At 37.9% G+C, this 20,238-nt stretch overlaps 1 long non-coding RNA gene across 2 annotated transcripts in view; it reads left to right on the top strand.

Moving 5' to 3' along the window:
- The first annotated feature begins 477 nt into the window (after positions 1 to 477).
- The window catches only part of LOC131411943 (uncharacterized), a 324,554-nt gene continuing 304,793 nt past the window's right edge, over positions 478 to 20,238 (top strand). For both annotated transcript variants that reach the window (XR_009221676.1, XR_009221675.1), the window contains exon 1: positions 478 to 573. This is a non-coding gene — a long non-coding RNA (uncharacterized LOC131411943). The remainder of the gene's footprint in view (positions 574 to 20,238) is intronic.

Genomic DNA, 20,238 nt, shown 5'->3' with positions numbered 1-20,238 from the left:
AGCTGGGTGGGGCTGGCCTCAGGCACGGGAGCACCAAATTGTTTCAAGCTTTGGAAGGTGGGGCAAATCCCCTATGTCTTTGAGAAGCACAAGTCTTCTGCAGCTGACAAGCCCTGCCGCCCACAGGTCCACACACACAGTCAACACAGTCCTGCCCCGTGTGCGCGCCCCGACCTCCTGAAGTGGACCCAATCTCTCCATGGTGGAAGGCCTATACACTCCATCACTGCCCCACACTCTCCACCAGCTCCTTTTGCACGCCCTGCCCCACTGAAGTGGGCTCAGTTGCCAGGCTGCAGAGAATCCAGTCACCAATCTATGCAGGCCCACAAGTTGCCTGAGGGCTTGTTGTTGGGTGGGGCCAGTCTCTAGGGTGGGCTGCCTGCCCTGGCTGAGCTGGATTAAATCGGTGCTCTAGTGAGTGGGGCAGACCCTGGGCTAGCAGGCCCCAAGGAGAACTCCAATGGCATCTGTGTCAGCACACCCACACCAGGCCACAACAATGGCCGCCGCCAATGTCCTAGTCCCTGGAGAGGTCTCGCCTCTCACCGAGATGCACTCAGGGCCTGTTGGGTGAGTCTCTTTTCGCCAAAGCACCGTGCACCTTTCTTTCTGGTGATTTTAGGTTGCTTTCTAAAACGAGTGAGTTTGCATGTGGGCCCTTTAAGAGCCGGTTTTAATTTCTTTGTGAACCAGCTTTTCTAGGGGTACCCCCCAATGTTTTAGTAGCAGGCAAAGTCAGATGTTATGCCACTCGTCTCGATTGTGCTGAGTCCACAAAATGCCTACTGTGGGGGAGCTCCCGGCACAGGGCAGGGCAGCCTTCTTGACCTCATTTATAAAATTGCAATAAATACTGCAACCTTCATAGGTTTATAAAAGAAATACTTTAAACTTTCAGAAATATTATTTTAAACAAAATGTATTATAACTATTGTTTAAACTTACATTTAAATCATCATTATATATTAACTGAAATTGATAGCGTAGAAAGAAATGTTTTATTTTACAATAAAGGCCTTTGTATGACACACTAAGAGCAAGCATGCAACTTTTAATTGTATATTATTCTTACTGATTTTTTATTAGTAGCGTGAGTATGGTAATATGATAGGGAAATCTTTGGCATGCAGCTCTTTTCAAGGTCTCAGTGGCTTGGTAATTACAGTTAGTGTTTGTGTTGACTTTGGAACTTTGTCTTATCAAATAATATTTTAGATAAAAGTCATTAGTCTGATGGTACAGCATAAGGTTTATGTTACTAATATCTTTTTAAAACCATTTTATATATTGTAAATTTCTGATTAAAAAGACTAAAGAAATAAAACATTAACTCTATAGGGAGATACCTTTGTCTCTTCCCTTAGACTATATGGACAGAAAAGAAATATGACAAAGAAGACTATTTTGTAATTTTGTAGAAGCTTTTATTTCTGTTTCACATCATGTTTTAATTATGAATTAAAATATGAACAGTAATTATGAGTATATTTTTAAGGCCTATATTTTGTGATTACAGCGTTATATTTTCTCTGCTTAAAAAACTTTATTAAAATGATGTTAAGAGGGTAGCTCTTTTGTTAAGTGTTCTTATTACTAAAAATAATAATAAATAAAGAGAGTGGTAGGAAACTTTTGGAGGTGATGGATATGTGTATGACATTGAGTGTGGTGATGGTTTTACGAGTGAATACTTATCTCCAAACTCATCAAGTTGTATACACTAAATATGTACAGCTTTTTGTATGTCAAAAAGATGTAAATTTACTTCTTTGACAACTGGCAAAATATTCTATTTCTCAACTTTATCTGAGGCCATAATCTTTTTATTATAAACATTTTGTAGCTTCCCTTATTATCCTGAGATGAAATTCATATTTAGTGTAACAAAAATTTTTTAAAAAGTCAACATAATTCCCTAATCGTAATGTAAAGGAAAAGAAAGGGGAACGTGATGTATAATAAAGTACTATATACCTGAAGATGTGAATGCTTGGCAGGACTACACCAGAAGATGGGAAAAAGTTGGCTGAGTTTTGCCTGTGTGAATGATTGCTGTGACTGTGACCATTGCTGGTAGAGCTAGGATGTGTTGGTTACTCAGACACAGGAGTGGCTTTCCCATCAGTGAAGTGCATTACCAAATCATGAATAACTGTTGGTAAAAAATTATGGACAAAACAGTGTATAATCTTCCCTTGATGACATGATAGTTGCATTCTCAGAAAATTAAGTTTATGTTAAATTTGTGGCAGAAGTGTTTTGTGTTTATGTGTAAAATGGAGTTATACCCTAGGCTCAAATAATTATAAATGGGTTTTTCAACTATATGAATGTATTGCAAGACAATAGAAAATTATTCAAGATGTAGGTTAATTTCTTGTTATATATGAGATCTACTCATTTATTGCAAGATACTTAGCATCCCTGGCCTCTACCCACTAAATGCCAAAAGGACCCTCTCCATCATTGTAACTGCCAAAATGTCCCCACGTTTTCCAAAATGACCCCTAGCTCTTTCCACTGAGAACCACATGATTACCAGTAAGTACTACTGTATCCTATATAAAGGAAAGAGATAAGTGGCCCCTGCCCACCCCAAGCTAAGTATCATTGAGTCATTCATATTTGGGTTCAATAACAGTAAGTAAATAGGCTAAAATCATGTAAATATAAGATATGATATTTATCAAAAGCTTTATGTTGGATTTTAAGGTACTTGAAATTATAACAGATCTTCTAATGATGAGCGTGTGACCATTTCTAGATTTGCAGTTTTTAGAAGAAAAATTATTTTAATTGGGAATCGTACTAAAAAACGTCTCCCAAAATTTAGCTAAGGAATTGTCATAACCTCAATCAAAGGCATGTCTTAATGGTGAACTGTAGTGAAAGGAGAGTAAGGCAAAAATGTATAGGGTTTGTGCTGGGGGGAGAAACCACGTGTGGTGTGGTGTAAGTTGGGTTCCCTAGGATGCAAACTCTGAGACAGTGTTTTGTGCATGGGATGTTTATAAGAGAGTGCCCTGGGGATCAACACCTGTGCAATCGGGACTGAGCAGAAGGAAAAGTGAAGCCATGATACAGGCTTAGTATCTACTTAGGATGACCTAATGGAGAGCTCTAGACCTGGGATGGCTTCTCTGAGTTGCCCAAGATGGCCAGATATGTACAGTCTCACAGTGATCGCTCATTGTACAAGGACCACTCCAAGAAGGGGTGTAAACTTGAGTAAAGCCACTCTTTGGAACTTGGGTGATCCCTGAAAAGTCTAACAACTGAAGACTGTCTGCTGACAGCCTACCTAGCAGCTAGGACAACAGGTTCTTTATTGCAGGGGGATCTGGATGGCGCATCACAGTATTTACCACATAGGTCAAGTCATCTGTCCAACTGGAATCCAAAAATCTATGCTGGCAAGTATATCCATGGGATCCAATCTATTGGGTGGGAGGCCATAGCAACAAGAATCTCTGGCATAGGTCATATTGATAGCAATACATACTATATCATTATTTCAGAAAGATCACTAGCTATACTGAGAAAGGGACTGTGAGTACAGAAGACAAGTCCAGGCAACAGGAGCAGAATATTGGTCAGAGAACCAGGTCCAGGCCCCAAGCAGATAGCTGAAGTTCAGGGCAGGGCTCCAGCCCCAGGGCAAAAAAGAGAGACCAAGGAGCTGGAATACCCTCTGGAAACTGAGACAGAAGGATAGCCATATGGCCTGGACAAAGATTGCAGATTAGAGGAAATAGGCTGCACAACAGAGGGAACACCCTGAGGACCCTGACCTTGGGAGGGATTTAGGCTCCAAACATCCTAGATCTTAGTCAGGATTGGCTCTAAGGTTGCAGGCTGGGTGTCATTGAAGATTTTTATTGCTGTTCATTGTGTAAGGTGAAATGGGCGGGAACTGAGAGAAGCAGCCCATTGTAATGTGCACAGATATAAGCAGTGGAATTCATTGTGTTTTGAAGAAATAAGTTTTGGTTGTAGTAATAGGCTTAGCAAAATGGCCTGTCTGGGCCATTTTCAGAAGATTTGGAAAAGCCAAATAGCTCTCATCTCAAACTAAAGAAATCTGAGATCTGAGTCTTATAAAGAGAGACGACTGTGGAACAGGAAGGCAAAGGATCAAATTGCAGCCCTAATGTTTCTCCTTTTGGTTGGCATACAATCCACATTCTTCCGTCTGGATTTTCAGGTCCTGCACAATTTCATTTCACCTACTTATCCTGCCTTATTCCCTGGCCCCTGACATGTGGTGTGCTCACTGCCTCCTCCAGTGCCTTCTTTGTGGCTCCCCCAGCCTTGGCCTCTCCTATACCACCCATCTTTTTAAGACCAACTTCAGATCACAGCCTCTCCTGTAATTGTACTGGCAGAGCTTAATTGTTCCTGACTTATTTCCTGGATGCTAGTTTTATCTTCCCAGCTAAATAGATTGCAATCCTCTTCAAGGAAAAGACCATGTCAGAAGTTTCTTTTGTATCCTTCACAGTGCTCAGCAAAGGGCTGGGCACCAGGCGGCTGCTGGGTAAACAGAAATTAATTGATTGGCTTGAGCTGAAAAGGCATATTGCAATTCACATTTCCTGAATTAACAGATATGGTCTTGTTTTAAAAAATCTTCTAAGATCTCATGTTTTCTTACATCTGATGATAATGAAAATATCTCACCTCACACCTATAAAAATATGAATTCCTATCAGTATAATCTTCCTTCCTCTTTTAGTGAATATGTTTTATATCACAGTCAAGATTTTAGGTCTCTCTGGGAATTAACTTCTGTCTTATTCTGGTGTGGCAATGCCATCTATGAGTCTGTCTGAGAGACGCCTACCCTGCCATCTCTCCTATGGGAGTGACCCAAAGGGCGTTAAGTGGTAGCTCTGGGGCAACATTAATTATTCTCGGGAATGTGTTCTTATGATAGAATCTGAGGTTCAGGATTAAGAGGACATCTTTTGTTCATGACATCTTGTTCATCTGTGTTATTTAATTAGAGATAGCCTTGTATTATTAAGGACTCTTTCTCTTGGATCAGATGCTTTCTTATCTTAAAGCTCAATCTCATAATCTATATTCTACAAATATCAATTCCCTTTTGTAAGACCCCAACAAGATGAAGATTATTTTCATCTCTCCTGGTTGACCCTTAGTTATATGCAAACCAGCAATTTGAAATCTTTGAAGTCGGAAAAGAGGAGCTTGTTTTTAATTCAATAAACTTGCTTAAAAATATCTTCCTTTTAAAGTTATCATATTAGTCTTCACTTTTTACATTAGTTGTTAGTGATTATGTTATATGTATATATGTTATGTTTCTGTATATATGTATATGATATGTGCATATATGTATGTAATATCTATTATCTCAATAAAACTTTTGAACAGTGCTTCTCATTCATTAAACAAATATTTATGAAGTGCCTATGATGTGCCACTTATCTAGATACTAAAAATACAAAAGAGAAAAAAATAGACAAAAATCCCTGCCTTACGTTGTAGTGGGAATACAGACAATAACTTATATTTGAGAGGGGAAGAAAGACAATAAATAAGATTAATAAGGAAAATAAAGCAGAAAAAGGAGATATGAAATGTCAGAGTGTTTTTAGTTTTGTTGAAATTTTAGATAAGAAGGTCAGGGAGTGAGAGGATGACTTTTAAACAAAGAGCTGAAAGAAGTGGAGGAAGGAGCCACATGGATATTTGGGGAAAAGCATTCCTGGTAGAAGTAGAGGCAAATGCAAAGACCCTGGGGCAGAGGGCCAGATATGTTTGCAGAGTAACAAGGAGGGGAGTGTAGCTGAAGCAGAGAGATGAGATTGGGAGGGACTAGTCATAGATGGGGTTAGAGAGGTGATGGGGAGCCTGATCCTGTAAGAATCTAGTCTTGAAAGCTGTCATCAGGACTTTTAGTGAGATGTAAGCCATCACAAGGTTTAGAGGAATATTATAAGACAGTTGCTATTATTAGATCCATTTTACAGAAGAGGAGACTGTATGGAGCCCTTACTTAAAAAAAAAAAAACGCTTTGGAAAACACTCACATACTGGAATCACTGATAATATAGTCCTATTGTATTTTTCTAAGGAGAGATGTTTTAATACCTGTTTATGCTTAGCAGAAAGAGCAGCCACTTCTCTTTGGTGCATTTGTAATTAGGAAAGTCTCTTCAAATTCCAGTAGTAGAAGACCAGCTTAGGTAATGGGAGAGGTGTTGGATTTGGAGTTTTCTATAGTTTGGGGATCTTGCTCTACTTCTGCTAGCTCCCATTTACTGAAAGCTCACTAAGGGCCAAGCATTGTGATAAGACTTTTATATGCATTGTCTCACTTAATTCTCACGACAGCCCTAACAATGGGGTACTGTTATTCCAACTGTGTAGATGTATAGATGAAGAAACTTCGGGTTAAATAATCAAATAACTTGCCCAAACTCCTGCTGCCGATAAGGGGAGGAGCCCCTATTTCAGCATGCTACACATGTAGTGGCTTCTGATGCCAGTCTCACAGTCTTCCTCCTAACAGCGGTTAAAACCCTTAAATTTTTAGTCACTGTGGCTGAGGAAGGAGTTTTGATAGACATAGAAGCCTTTCCAGGTGTCCCAGACTGGACTTCTTCCACTCAGATGGGGCTGGGAGTCTCCTTCTTCAGGGTTTCTATTGCTGAATGCTTAGATTTTTATTTGGTACTTGCATAAAGTGGGGCTATAAATAGTAAGACAGGTTTTTTTCTTTTCCTTTTCCTCTATTTCTCTCTCCCCTTTCTCTTCCTCAGACCCTCTGCATCTCCCTCTCTCCTGCTCTGTTACTAATGGTAATTGCCTGTGTGTATGCTCCATGACCTTCTCCATGTTCACGGAATCGTATATAAACATATGAATTTCCTTTGCTTTACACAAATGGGATCACACTGTATAGACTTCTCTGCGTGTTGTCACATTAGGGGAAAAATACCTCCAATTCAGTTGATCTTCAACCATTTTCCTACTGAAGTTGTCGTCTTTGTTTTCAATTCTTTGTGTTTCAATAAACATACTTATTACCTACTGATGCTTTTATTTTTGAGATTGATTCTCTGAAATAGGATTACTGGGACCATGGTATATACAATTTTAATTTTTATAGATCTGTCTGGATTACTTTCAAAAAGTTCTGTCACAATTCATATTTCCGAGAGCTAGTTGTTAAATGTAACCGTTTTCCTGAATCCTCACCAGAAGTAGGTGTCGGGGGAAGAGGGAGAATCTCCCTCTGCCCTTTTCCTTAAGGTTCTTATGGCTGGCCAAATAATCAACAAGACAGGTTAGCAGGAGAAAATAATACCAAGTTTATTAATATGTATACGTGGGAGAAACTCAGAAATGAGCAACTCGTCCCTCTGTCTAAGCTGCTTGCTTAAGTATTGCAGCTAAAGGCGAGGAGCGTGTTGGGGGTGGGTAGTGGCCTGGGACTTCAGAGGGCAGGAAGACACTTCTTTTCAGGGTCATCTATAGATAATGTGGTCAGAGAGAGACAGAGTTTTTGATAAAAGAGGCTTGGTACCTTTCCTATCGTAACCTCTATCCTACATTATCTTTATAGCCATCATGATAACAACTCTTTCTTGAAACAGATCTTTTGTTTTAAATTCTTTAGGCAGTTTGGGAGGGGAAACTCAAATATTCTTCCTGAGTTCTCTGAGTCCTTATTGTCTTCAGCTGGAAATAATCCGCATACCAGAGTGGTGCCTCCTGGGGTAGCTTGCCCTGAGCACCATCATAGGTGTTACTTCTCTGTTTAATTTTTTTCGAATCTGATGGACATAAAATATCTCATGGAATTTACATTTTCTTGTCTGCTAGGGAGCTTGAACATCTTTTTTATAAGTTTATTGGGTATTAGAATTTACTCTTTTGTGAAATGTCTATTCAAATGATTTACACATCTAGTGGGTGGTATATCTTTTTTTTTAAATTGAGGTGAAATTCACATAACGTAAAACTAACCATTTTAAATTGAACAATTCAATGGCATTTAGTCATTTAGTACATTCACAATGTTGTGCAACCATACCTCTATCTAGTTTCAAAACATTTTCATCACCCCAAAAGAAAACCCCATACCTATTAAGCATTTACTCCCCATTTCCCCTTCCCCCGGCCTCTGGCAACCACCAATCTGCTTTCTGTCACTATGAATTTATCTATTCTGGATATTTCATATAAATGGAATCAAACAATATGTGACCTTTTGTGTCTGGCTTCTTTCATTTAGCATAATGTTTTCAAGGTGCATGAGTGTGGGTGGTATATCTTTGGTATTAATTTGAAAAGCTATTTGTGGATTCTAGATTTTAAAACTTTTATGTCATCTGGATTGCAAAATCTTCCTTAATAAATTATCTGCCAGTGAATTTGTTTATAGGATTATTTGTCATACAAAAGACTATAATTTTTACACATTCAGATATATTTATCTTTTCTTTAATCTCTGGGTTGAACATTCAGACTCCTAAAGTTTTTTCTAATATTTTTATCGGTTTAGGTTTACACTTAAATTTTTAAGCAAACTGGAATTTTAGTATATGATTTTTTTTCTCTCAGAGGGATAGCCACTGGTATACTGTTATTTTTTAATAAATTATCCTTTCTTTACTTGATTGAAATTGCATCTTTCTGTATATTAAATTCCTATTATTGACTTTTTCTGGTTTCTCTAGTGTGTTCCACTGATCTCTCTAACTATTCCTATGCCAGTCCCATACTATTTTGATTACAGTGGTTTGCATGTTCATAATTTTCTTTCCCTGTTACTTTTTTTTTCTGAGTTTGTATTAACATACCTAAAAATTTATTTTATTGTAGGCAAGAAAAATTACTTTTAAAACAAATTTTGGATCTTAAAAAGCAATAAATTTAAGAATTCAGTCTGAAATAAGTAACTAGATAATTTCCACATATTTCTGTTGCTAAATCTGTAAATTTTAATCCTGATTAGAAAGAAAAGATTGCTACTTGACTGGCTTCTTCTTAGGGAAAATACAGAGATAAGCCCCTTTCCATCAAGTTTTATATAAATCAAGTGTGTTTCATATTCAGATCCAGCACTACGGCATTAATCTGTGAGTGTGTTTGAATGCAACTACAGCATGATGCACAAGCTTTCCTGGGAGAAGGTACGTGCAATTTGCTTATTAGCAATTCCTTGCAGAGCCGTCACTAAGTGTGGCTTTTTGTTCCTTGATTGCTCAAGACCATTGAACTCTTCATTCTTGAAGCATTTGTAGGCAACCATTGTGTACCCATTACTGGTTAAGACCTAGAAATGACGTCATTACTTGTTCCAGCTTTGAAAAACAAAGATAATTTTTACTTCACTAAAAGAAGATACAATCTCTACCCTTGAGAAAATCACAGCACAGTTGGGGAAATATAAATATTTATAATTATATCTAAATACGTCTTCAAATCAACATTTATACACACATATACACACATATCCCAGTAATAACTTACATTTGTATAGTATAGCTCTTTATAGTTTAGAAAGTGTTCATCAAAATTGTTTTATTAGAACATTCCTCCAGCATTGTGCATAATGTCCAGCAGCTATTTGTACCCCCAATTTACTGATGCTCAAAATAAGATGTTTAGGATAAGAAAAGTCAGGGTCCTTTCAGAGAAGATGATTTAATTCCTGCTGCTTTTTACCAAGGTTTATTCTTCACCAAACCCCAAACACCAAGGTTTATTCAACACCAAAGCCATGGAACATCTTTTTCCCCCAGGAGTGGGGCTATCCAAAAGTTTGTTGGGCATTTATATTATGTAGTATACCTTGTTCTTGGGACTGGAGATCCAGTAGAAAACAAGATTTCCATGGTCCCTGCCCTCACAAAGTTTGTGTGTATGAGTGTGTTTTTGGGGGGTAGGGGTGGGGGCTGTGTAGGGCAGGGGAGGCAGGAATAACAGACATATAAACAAATCGTTAGAATGTGATCATTATACAATAGACTGGTATGTGGTACACATAATATTTGCTCTGACCCAGGTGGTTAGCAAAGTGAACTTTGCTAAGGAAGTGATTGTTAAGCTGACTATGCCATAGTTTAGGGGAAAGCATTGAAGAAGAGGGAATGCCTTAAGGCAGGAAGGAGAATAGAACACTGAAGGATCTGAAAAAAGGTGGGAAAGACTGGAATATGAATAGCAAAGTTGGATTGAAATAAAGCCAGAAAGTGAGTTGGGGCAAGATTCTGCAGGGCTTGTAGCTCAAAGTGAAGATTTTGGAAGTTATCCCTGGAGCTATGAGAAGCTTCAGAGAGACATGGTTGTATTGAAGTGCTCTAACTGGTTCAGAGTAGGGCGTAAGAAGAGAGAGCAGTCAAAAGGCTATTGATAGAGTTGAGGTGACAAATAAGAGTGACTCAGACTGGGATATTGATAGTAGAGATGGAGAGAAGGGAACAGATTTGAGCAGCATTTAGGAAATAGAATTCACAGGTCTTGACAATTGATTCATGGTGTGGAGAAGATGTCAAGAATATCTTCCAGGCTTTGACTTGGGGCTTGGGGAAAAGATTATGTGAACTTAAAATAACTATTGAATCAAAGGGTCTTGAAAATTATTTTGGTTCTTTCTTCATTGGTGCAAAAGGAAAAAAAAAAAAAGTATGTTCCCTTGTAGGAATTAAAGCCATAATGACACACCAAACATTTGCTTTAACTAAAGAAGGATACAGTTGTACAGAGCTGGAGTGAATATGATACACTATTGATAATAAAACTGAGGTCCTGCCCTCTATAAAAGTTAAACTAATTATTATACACTTGCATGTTCCCTCATGTTATTTATTATTTTCTATTTAAAACCATTATTTTTATTGCAAAAGAGGCATAATTTTACTCTCAGCCTATAAACCTTACTATAACTTATCTGTATCTTCTAAGCACAGAGCCATTTTGTCCCTTTAATAAGTGTAGTAATTTACATTGGCTAATGGTATAACTATGATAATTAGCATCATGTAGTTGTATTCTTAACCACTGCCTTGTTACAACAACTTTAAATCTTGTTATTTTTTCCTGGTGGAACAGAGCTTATGATTAGCCATAATTTTTTTTTTTTTTTACTATGTATAAAAAAACTTTTGCTTCCTTTATTTCATTTCTGGCTGAATGCAGTCAGCAAAACTTTACATGTAGTTTGGAGATTTTAATCACTATTGGGTGAAATTGGATACCTTCTGCTTTTTTTGCTTGGTTCTAGATTTATTTGGGTTTTCTTCCTAGATCTTTTACTTCCTGTGCATGCAGTTTTTCATGACCAAAAGGAAATTTAGTCATTTTTCAACTATACCATCATAGATAGTTGCAGAGGAAGGTTTAATGTTAATGATTAAATTTCTGAATAAAAATTCAAGCGAACCTTCTTATCGGGAATGATTGTAAAATAAAATGCTTTGTTTAACCAAATGTTCGTATATATAATCCATATATAATTTATAGATGATTAATTTTCTAATAATCAGAGCCAAATTAACTTTCCCTAAAACTAAAACCAAGTAATCATATTTTGGCTTTTAAGGAGTCAGAAGGTGTCTCAGGGTTGTCCGAGGCCTGACTGGGGCATCTGGGTGGGAGCTTGCCATGGTTCCAGGCTCCGTTATGCTCACTCTAGAAAGCTGCAAAAGTTCTCAGTAATAGAACATTTTGAGTATTCAGAAAAGACAGCTTTGCTCAATATGTCAGATCTTCGTTATCTGTTTCCAAGATATGGCTAGCCTCTCAACTTTTTTAATAAAGTATATTCTAAAGGTATAAAATAAAGTGTTAAGGCTAGCGAGGCCAGGTCTAGGAGTGAAATGGATAGTTAAAATAATTAAAATGCAAGGTTTTAATTTTTAATTTTTTTTAATTTATTTTTTGTGAGGAAGATCGGCCCAGAGCTAACATCAGCCAATCCTCCTCTTTTTGCTGAGGAAGACTGGCCTTGGGCTAACATCCACGCCCATCTTCCTCCACTTTATATGGGACGCTGCCACAGCATGGCTTGACAAGCGGTGCGTCCGTGCGTGCCCGGGATCCGAACCCACGAATCCCGGGCCGTCGCAGCGGAGTGCGTGCACTTAACCACCTGCGCCACTGTTCCAACCCCCTTAATTTTTTATTTTATTTAAAAGCCTAATAATCTGCATCCTAACTGGGCAGAACCATTAATTAAGTGGATTTGTTTTCAGCACCAGCCTTTCCCACTTGAGTGCTGAGGTGGTTCATGTTCAACTTAGTCTTGTCTTCCTGACACCCTGGGTCACTGATGGTCAGAAGACCTTTCAAGGTTGCAAATTATGAAAAAAATATTAAATTATGTTCAATTTACTATACCCAAATTAATCAGAAAACTTATTAATCAAATACCTTGAATATTTCCAATTTTGACAGCGTTATTTAATTTGGAGAATTTGGTAAAAGAAACAAACACAAGAGCAAAACACATTTGTTTCAGCAATCTGTGAAATTCAGAAGAATATGATACTTTTTCCTTTTTAATTATCCAGAGGCAAATTTTGTTCCTCTTCTCTTTGACTCATGAAACTTGACCTAACATGAGACAATAGCAAAGGTACTTGCTGCATTACTCTTTTAGTGCAAATGGTGTCAATCTATGTGACTTCTTAATGACTTTTTTTAAATTGGACAAGATTTTACATAGAACAAATAATTGCATCCATTTTCTTCGTTGTTTATCTCCCTGAAGTTGCTTAATGAACATTCAATACAAATAGCTATTAACAGCAAGAAACGATGCCATGTATGTGAACACCTTTGTAAACTGTAAAGTACTCACAGATATGTAATAATGAGAACAATGATAATAGTGGGTGTTTTGAACGAGGCTGACGGTTGAGTATTCCTGAAGCACTGACTGGTACCAGGGAAGCGACTTTCCTGCAGGAGACTTTCTAGTACTTTAGCTTCTGCATTAATTTGAATCTGCTCATCTCCTCTGCTGAGATCTTGCACATTGTTTGGCCCATTTCACTCTCTAACGACAGGCCTGGTGTGTTTTGATGGAGAACTTGCCAAACATGTCAAACTACAGACCAACAGGTAGTCAGCCATCCCCATCTCTGAGACATCCTTTCTACATGTTGATGTCATTTGTTTCGCCTCCTGCTACAAGGCCCAACTCCAGGCTGATTTCTTCCAGAAACCCTGTTCTTCACTAGTCTGACGTGAAAGCCTCAGTGGCTCTTAATATTTGAGTTCTTGTTTTGACAACAAATTTATTATCAATGTTGTGACATCTCTCCTTGTGCTTACTGGAGTCTTTACTTGGACCCAGGTATTTTCAGGTAAATTTCATGTGTGTGCCCCTTACATTCCCTTTCATAGTATAAAATTCTAGTGTATAGTATAGTATGGTTTTAAGGACCAAAACCGTAACCTTATGTCTATATGCTTCACAGTGCTCAGGGTCCGTGAAAATGTATCAGCAGTTTTTGTTGATTTGATTTTAATCACCAAAGAGATGTTCATAAAACTTCTTGTGCTTAGAAAATATGTTTTTTTTTTTTTTTTTTTTTTTTACAAAAGAGATTTACTTTCATTAAAAAGGACTGTATGTGGTATGGGCAGAGGAAAGACACAAAAGCATTTTTTATGCAGTTCTATCTGGTGGATTTCCAGTTAGATCAAAGATACTTAATGTGGATGGGCTTCATAGGGTCCTTAAACTCCCTGAAATTATATGAATAATATTGTGTGTTTGGGGACTTTTTATCCTCCTTGTGGGGGAAGAGTTCATAATTTTTATGAGACTCTCAAAGGTTGTAAGTGACTCAAAGATACTTGAGGGTTGAGTTAGAAGGTACCAGCACAGCTGGATTTACTACAAAGGATGTATAGACTAAAATACTCAGTAACAAAGCTGGGGTCAAAGGCTTTTTTGTATGGATGTTGGTGGTGCTACCAAAAAGAGTTGCTCTGAGTGTTACTTTTCGCTCTTACCTTACTTTACCATGCACATTAATACATATATAAAACTACTCAATACATAAAAATCCAAATTTATAAATTGGGTGATTCACTTTATGAAATGATGATATAAGATTTTATTTAATGACTTCTTCTAGACGTTTAAAATTACCTCATTTGGGGCCAGCCCATGGCTTAGTGGTTAAGTGCGTGCGCTCCGCTACTGGCGGCCCGGGTTCGGATCCTGGGTGCGCACCGACGCATCGCTTCTCCTGCCATGCTGAGGCCACGTCCCACATACAGCAACTACAAGGATGTGCAACTGTGATATACAACTATCTACTGGGGCTTTGGGGAAAAAAAAAAAGGAGGAGGATTGGCAATAGATGTTAGCTCAGAGCCGGTCTTCCTCAGCAAAAAGAGGAGGATTAGCATGGATGTTAGCTCAGGGCTGATCTTCCTCACACACACACACACAAAATTACCTCATTTACATGTCACTTTTCAGAAACACGTGTTCTTTGCTCTAGACGAAGTACGCTAGGAATTCTACACTTTGCACTGGCATAAACAAGCCCGTAAATGTGCTGCATCTTTCCACGGGACCGACATCATTTTAAAATGTGAGTCTCACAGAGGTAAAAGTGTTTCTCGATTTGTTTGTTTTTGTTTGTTTGGGTTTTTTTTTGGTGAGGAAGATCAGCCCTGGGCTAACATCTGTTGCCCATCTTCCTCTTTGCTGAGGAAGAGTAGCCCTGAGCTAACATCTGTGCCCATCTTCCCCTATTTTTGTATATGGGATGCTGCCACAGCATGGCTTGATGAACGGTGTGGGCTGCACCTGGGATCCGAACCTGTGAACCCTGGGCTGCCAAAACAGAGCGCACGAACTTAACCACTATGGCACTGGGCTGGCCCCAGTTTTTCGATTCTGTATGAGACTTCACATTGGACACAACACTGGACTCACAATTGGTGGCTAAATAAAATCTATGTGTGGATTAAATAGCTTTGTTTGTGTATTAGTCAAATGGACGATTCTTCTAATACCCCAGCTTCCAGGTTCCTTGACTTCCTGTCCCGCAGTGATCTTGTTTTCCACCCTACCTCACCTGTGATCACATTCCAGATCAGTGATTCTCAAAGTGTGGTCCCTAGACCAGCAGACAGCATCGCCTGGGACTTATTAGAAATGCAAATTTTGGGGCTCAGCCCCAGACCTATTGAAGCAAAAACTCTGAGTGTGAAGTCCAACAATTCTTTTACCAAGCCCTCCAGGTGATTCTGAGAGCTGCTGCCCTAGCCCTTGCAGATAACAATAATGCTACCCATTCTATCTTCTCAATTTCAAGCTTCCCACTCTCCAACTACCATTTTTTATCTTTCCAGTTCCCCTCTTCTTCTAGCCTCTCAACCTTCCCCTAAAAACCATTAGTCATTTTCACTTTTTCTCATCATTACCCTCATGTCCTCGTTACTCCAATTCTAATTAGGTTCGGTGGTCCATGATTAGAATCGTTAAGTCGCATGTTCTCCCTCTCTTCATCTTACCTGGACAAATTCCCACTCTGCTTAGATCTAGATCAACCCTCCTCTCCTGCATCCACACAGCTGAGTATCCAGAGAAAAACTCACAACCATGCTGGCAATCCCACTTTACCCCTCACCCAACTGGGCCTACAGCGCTGCCTAGAGATCCTGGTACCTTTCCCTAGTCCAGACATTCTTTTTCACATTCTTTTCATTTCATTCTTTTCACATTCTTTTAAAAGAGTATTTTCACCTTCTGCCTTTTACATGGATATTACTGTGGATAAACTACCCATGCCCTTCTGAAGTCCAACCCCCAGCTCCTGCACTGGATGCTATCTCTTCTCCCCTATTCAAGGAGATTATTCCAGCAATTCTCCTTTCTCTTTCCTGTGCCATCATTTATTCCTTCTCTATTGGATCACTCCCATCAGAAAAAAATTTCATATCATGTATCTAAAAAAAATTTCTCTTACCTGCAGATACCTTACTACTAACTACCCCATTTCTCTGCTTTAATGGGAATGTCCCTCAAAAAATTGTCTCTAGTCATTTTCTCCCGATATTATCTCTTGAACCTACTCCAGTCAGGCTTTTGTTTCCATTGTTTCACCAAAACAATTCTCCTCGAAGTCACCGGTGAGCTCCATGTTGCTGAATCCGGTGCATGAGTTTCAGGCTTCTGCTGATATGACCTGTGTGCAATATCTGACGTAGTTAATCAGCTCTCTGCTTCTTGAAATACTTTCTGTGGGCCTTCAGGACATGACTCTCTATTTGATTCTTCCTTTTTCACTTGCCCTTTTGTATCAGTCTCCCTTGCTAGTGCATCCTCATCTTCCTGGCCTCTAAATATTGGGCTATCCCCAGGCTCAGTCTTTAGCCCTCATCACTTCTCTATCTATACTCACTCCCTAGGTGACACGACCAATATCATTCATGGGTCTATATACCATTTATAAGCTGATAACTCTAAAACGTATGTCTTCAGCCCAGACTACTCCCTGGACTCCAGACATGTGTATGTGTCTACTTGATGTCTCCACTTGAATACCTAATAAGTCTCATTAATTTACCATGTTCCAAACTGAAACCCAGATTTTTCCACCCTGCCCTCTAAACCTGCAGTCTTCCACACGTTAGTTAAAAACAACTCCGTCCTTCCATTTGCTTAGGCCAAACATTTTGCAGTCTGCAGTCATCTTGACCCATCCACCCTGTTCTCTCTCAGCCTACATCCAACCCATAAGCAAGACCTGTCAGCTCTACCTCCAGTTTACATCCTGAATATGACTACTTCTCACCACATTACTTCTACCCACTGGTCCAAGCCACCCTCACTTCTTGTCTGGATTGTTGTAAGAGCTTCCTAATATGCTTCCCTGTTTCTGCCCTTTTCTCTGCCCTCTTCCATGCTATTCTCAACCCAACAATGGGGATAGTCCTATTAAAAAGTACATTGCATCATGTTACTTCTTTACCCAAAGCCCCCCTAAAACTTCCAATTTTATCAATGTAAAATCAAATTCCTTATTGTGGCCACATGGCCCTACATGACCTCGCTGCCTCATCTTGCTGATCTCACCATCTCCCACTCTTCTTCCTTGCCTACCCTGGGCACTGGCCACGCTGGCACCTATGCTGATGCTCAGTAACTAAATCCAATCCTGCTTCAGGATTTTGTTTCTGGTGTTCCCTGTGCTTTGAATGCTCTTTCCAGAGATACCCACAATTATCTTGCTCCCTCCCTTATTTAAGGTCCCTTCCTTCCCAACTACCCCGTTTAAAAGAGTAATGTCCCACACAGACTTGCTTTCTCTTTTACCCTAGCTTTATTGTTTTCCATGTCACTTATCACCATCTGACATATTATTTAAGATGAACCACATGAAATTGTAGATGATGACAATTTTTGTCCTACAACAACTGCCAGTGTATGGAATTTAGGCTAATTCATATTTCTTGTTTATTTGTAAGCTCTGTGATGGAAGAGACTTTTTCTGTTTTGTTCACTCGTGTAGTCTCACCTTGTAGAATAGTTCTTGGTACATAATAAATACTCAATATATATCTATAGAATAAAATAAGTGAATGAGTTAGCAATACTTCTAAGGTACCTACAGTGTGCTATTCGTGTTTCAATCCATGTATCCAATCTCTTTTCTGTTTTCTCTCTCTATATAAAAATGAGTCACCATCTATTTCAACCAGTTACTAAGTTAGTATGCACTGGGATGATTCAAAGGGAACAGAGTAACTATTTGAAAGAGGTATGTTTTTTAAATTCAAATCTAACCTATTAATCTAATATAAATATTTGCAAATATGTATCTATTTTATATAGTGTTTATTTCTCTAATTATGCTTTATTGTTACTAAGACCGCTAATATAAATTCTGATTTTTATATCCTGAGCACATTTCGTCTGAAAATGGATGAGAGGCATGCCAGAAGGGCAAAACTAGGATGAGATGAAACTATGGCCTCAAATAATTGACAAAGTGATATTTCTCTCCAAATAAATATTTACTATATTTGAAAGGAAAAGTTTGGGGATCATGAAAAGTATGAGTATTGGCAGGGGGCTAAGGCCTTCTTTCAATTTTGCAGTAAGAATATGCTTTGAAAACTGAGGCTGGTTGGAAAGAACTTGAAATGCTTTAGCAATGAAGCTTGGCCATAAAACTTAAGTCTGAAGCTATGCATGAGGGCACATTCTCATCAGTCATAATTTTAGGATGGTATATAAACATGTGATTAGGAACATTCAAATGCAATCTGAGGAAAAATAATCAGGAATCATATTTTTTTAAACTAAAAATTATGACATCTTGTAAGGTAGTTAAAATTGCTACAGCCATTCTTTGGACAAGTTAACTGAGGCAAAGGAGAAAGCACAGCACACGTTGGGCGAAAGATCTGGGAGGAGAGCCCAAAAGTCCCATCTTCCTGTCTCATACTTTTGTATTCAAAATATTGCAATCTGTTACCTAGAGGATGATTAGTGTGTAAAACTGAGTGCTTTAATTTCACTGCAGGAAAAAGTAATGTAGAAAGAGCATAGGCTGTGATGAAGACAAAATTTGTCTAAACAAAGATATCTTTGGTTAATTAGTAAAATGGCAAAGACATTTATGAAAAACAAGATAGGCATGTAAATCTCTTTCATAAGTGTTAAATATTTCAATATTCACTCGTATGAAAATCTTTTAATGTAATTCTCGTATATTTGTAGAAATGATTAACACTGTGTTTGAAACATAATTTTTTTGGCTGCTAAGCTAACATTACTTCTTATCATTATATCTTTGAATACTGTATTACTTATCTGACCTAGAACATTTCACATAAAAGAAAAGCCAAGTTAGCAAAAGAACAGTTCAGCTCATAAAAAGATGTGATATCTGTGAAAACAGATACGATTAAAACAGTGTGTGCTGTTTAAATGAATTAGGAGTCATCACGGATAGCTCAAGGAAGAAGTCTCCCCATCACACAGAGGCAGTTAGGAAGGCAAATAGGACTCCAGGGTGCATTAAAAAGGTAGAAAATAATATGGAAATATTAAGTTGATGTTATATCAAATAATGATACACTTTCATCTAGAATACTGGGTCTAATTTCAGTCAATGCACCTTAAGACATGTCAAGCAGAGAATGAAAATATCCAGAGGAATGGAGAAAAATGAGTAAACTGGGGATGAATTCATGTAAAGATAATTTATTTCTAAAAAATAAGTTTAGTTAAGTGGGAAGGCACTTGTTTTCCCAAACAGCACAATAAAGGACATTTTGCTAATCGGGTGATTGATGCTTATAATAAAATAAGTAGCAACAATAAATAAACCTAAACAATAAATAAAAATAGAGAGTATTATCTGAGAAGTGGAACGATACTTAAAACCAATAGTCTGGGATTAGAAAAGTGTTGCTGATTAAAAAGAACTGAATAGGAGCATCCATGTTGTAAGCAGAACTTCTATGCTAGTGGCCTTATTCTTTACCAAGTTTTATATTTACCCGTGTTGCCAACCAACATATAGCATTAATTGTAGGTTTATACCCTTCTATGGTGACACAAAAGTATAAAATAAGGTCTCTTGTCTTTTTTTACTAACAAAACAAATTGCATGTGTGTTTTCTTAGCATAAAAGAAGAACATACTTATTACAGAATATTAGTAAATTTGGGAAAATTAGAAAGAAGAAAAAAATTCTTACTGTTCCCAACCAAAACTAATCACAGTTAGCAACCTTTTGTCTATATGGAGAGCTTGGTTGCTTTATTTTATATAGTTGTAATCATACCATGGAAACAATTGTTTTCTGTTTCTTTTCATTTTAGCAAAAACATATTTCTGTGTTATTATAAGCTCTCAGTGATAATTTTGATACAATAATATTACATCAATAGATGTACCACAATTTAGGCAATCATTTCTGTAAAACTGATGATCCTGATATTGACAATTTTGTACTCTGAGATAAAATTATCAAGTGAATAATGAATAGGAAATTTTTAATAAAATGATGAACATAATAATCCTACAAATTGTAAGAAGGAATGGCTCTCACTAGCTATTTTTTCCACCTGTGTTTATTTTCAGTTACATGTGTTCACATCACTATGGCATTTGCCCTCTATAGAGTATAAACATCCATTGGGTTTTCATGGTATCTCCATTAGTCCAGTTCCATATGCAACTGGGAACTTAGTCAATAATTTCTGACAGCAGCT

This window comes from Diceros bicornis, chromosome 12, assembly GCF_020826845.1.
Source record: "Diceros bicornis minor isolate mBicDic1 chromosome 12, mDicBic1.mat.cur, whole genome shotgun sequence".
In the NCBI taxonomy this organism is placed as follows: Eukaryota; Metazoa; Chordata; class Mammalia; order Perissodactyla; family Rhinocerotidae; genus Diceros; species Diceros bicornis.
This window is presented reverse-complemented; position numbering and strand designations above follow the sequence as displayed.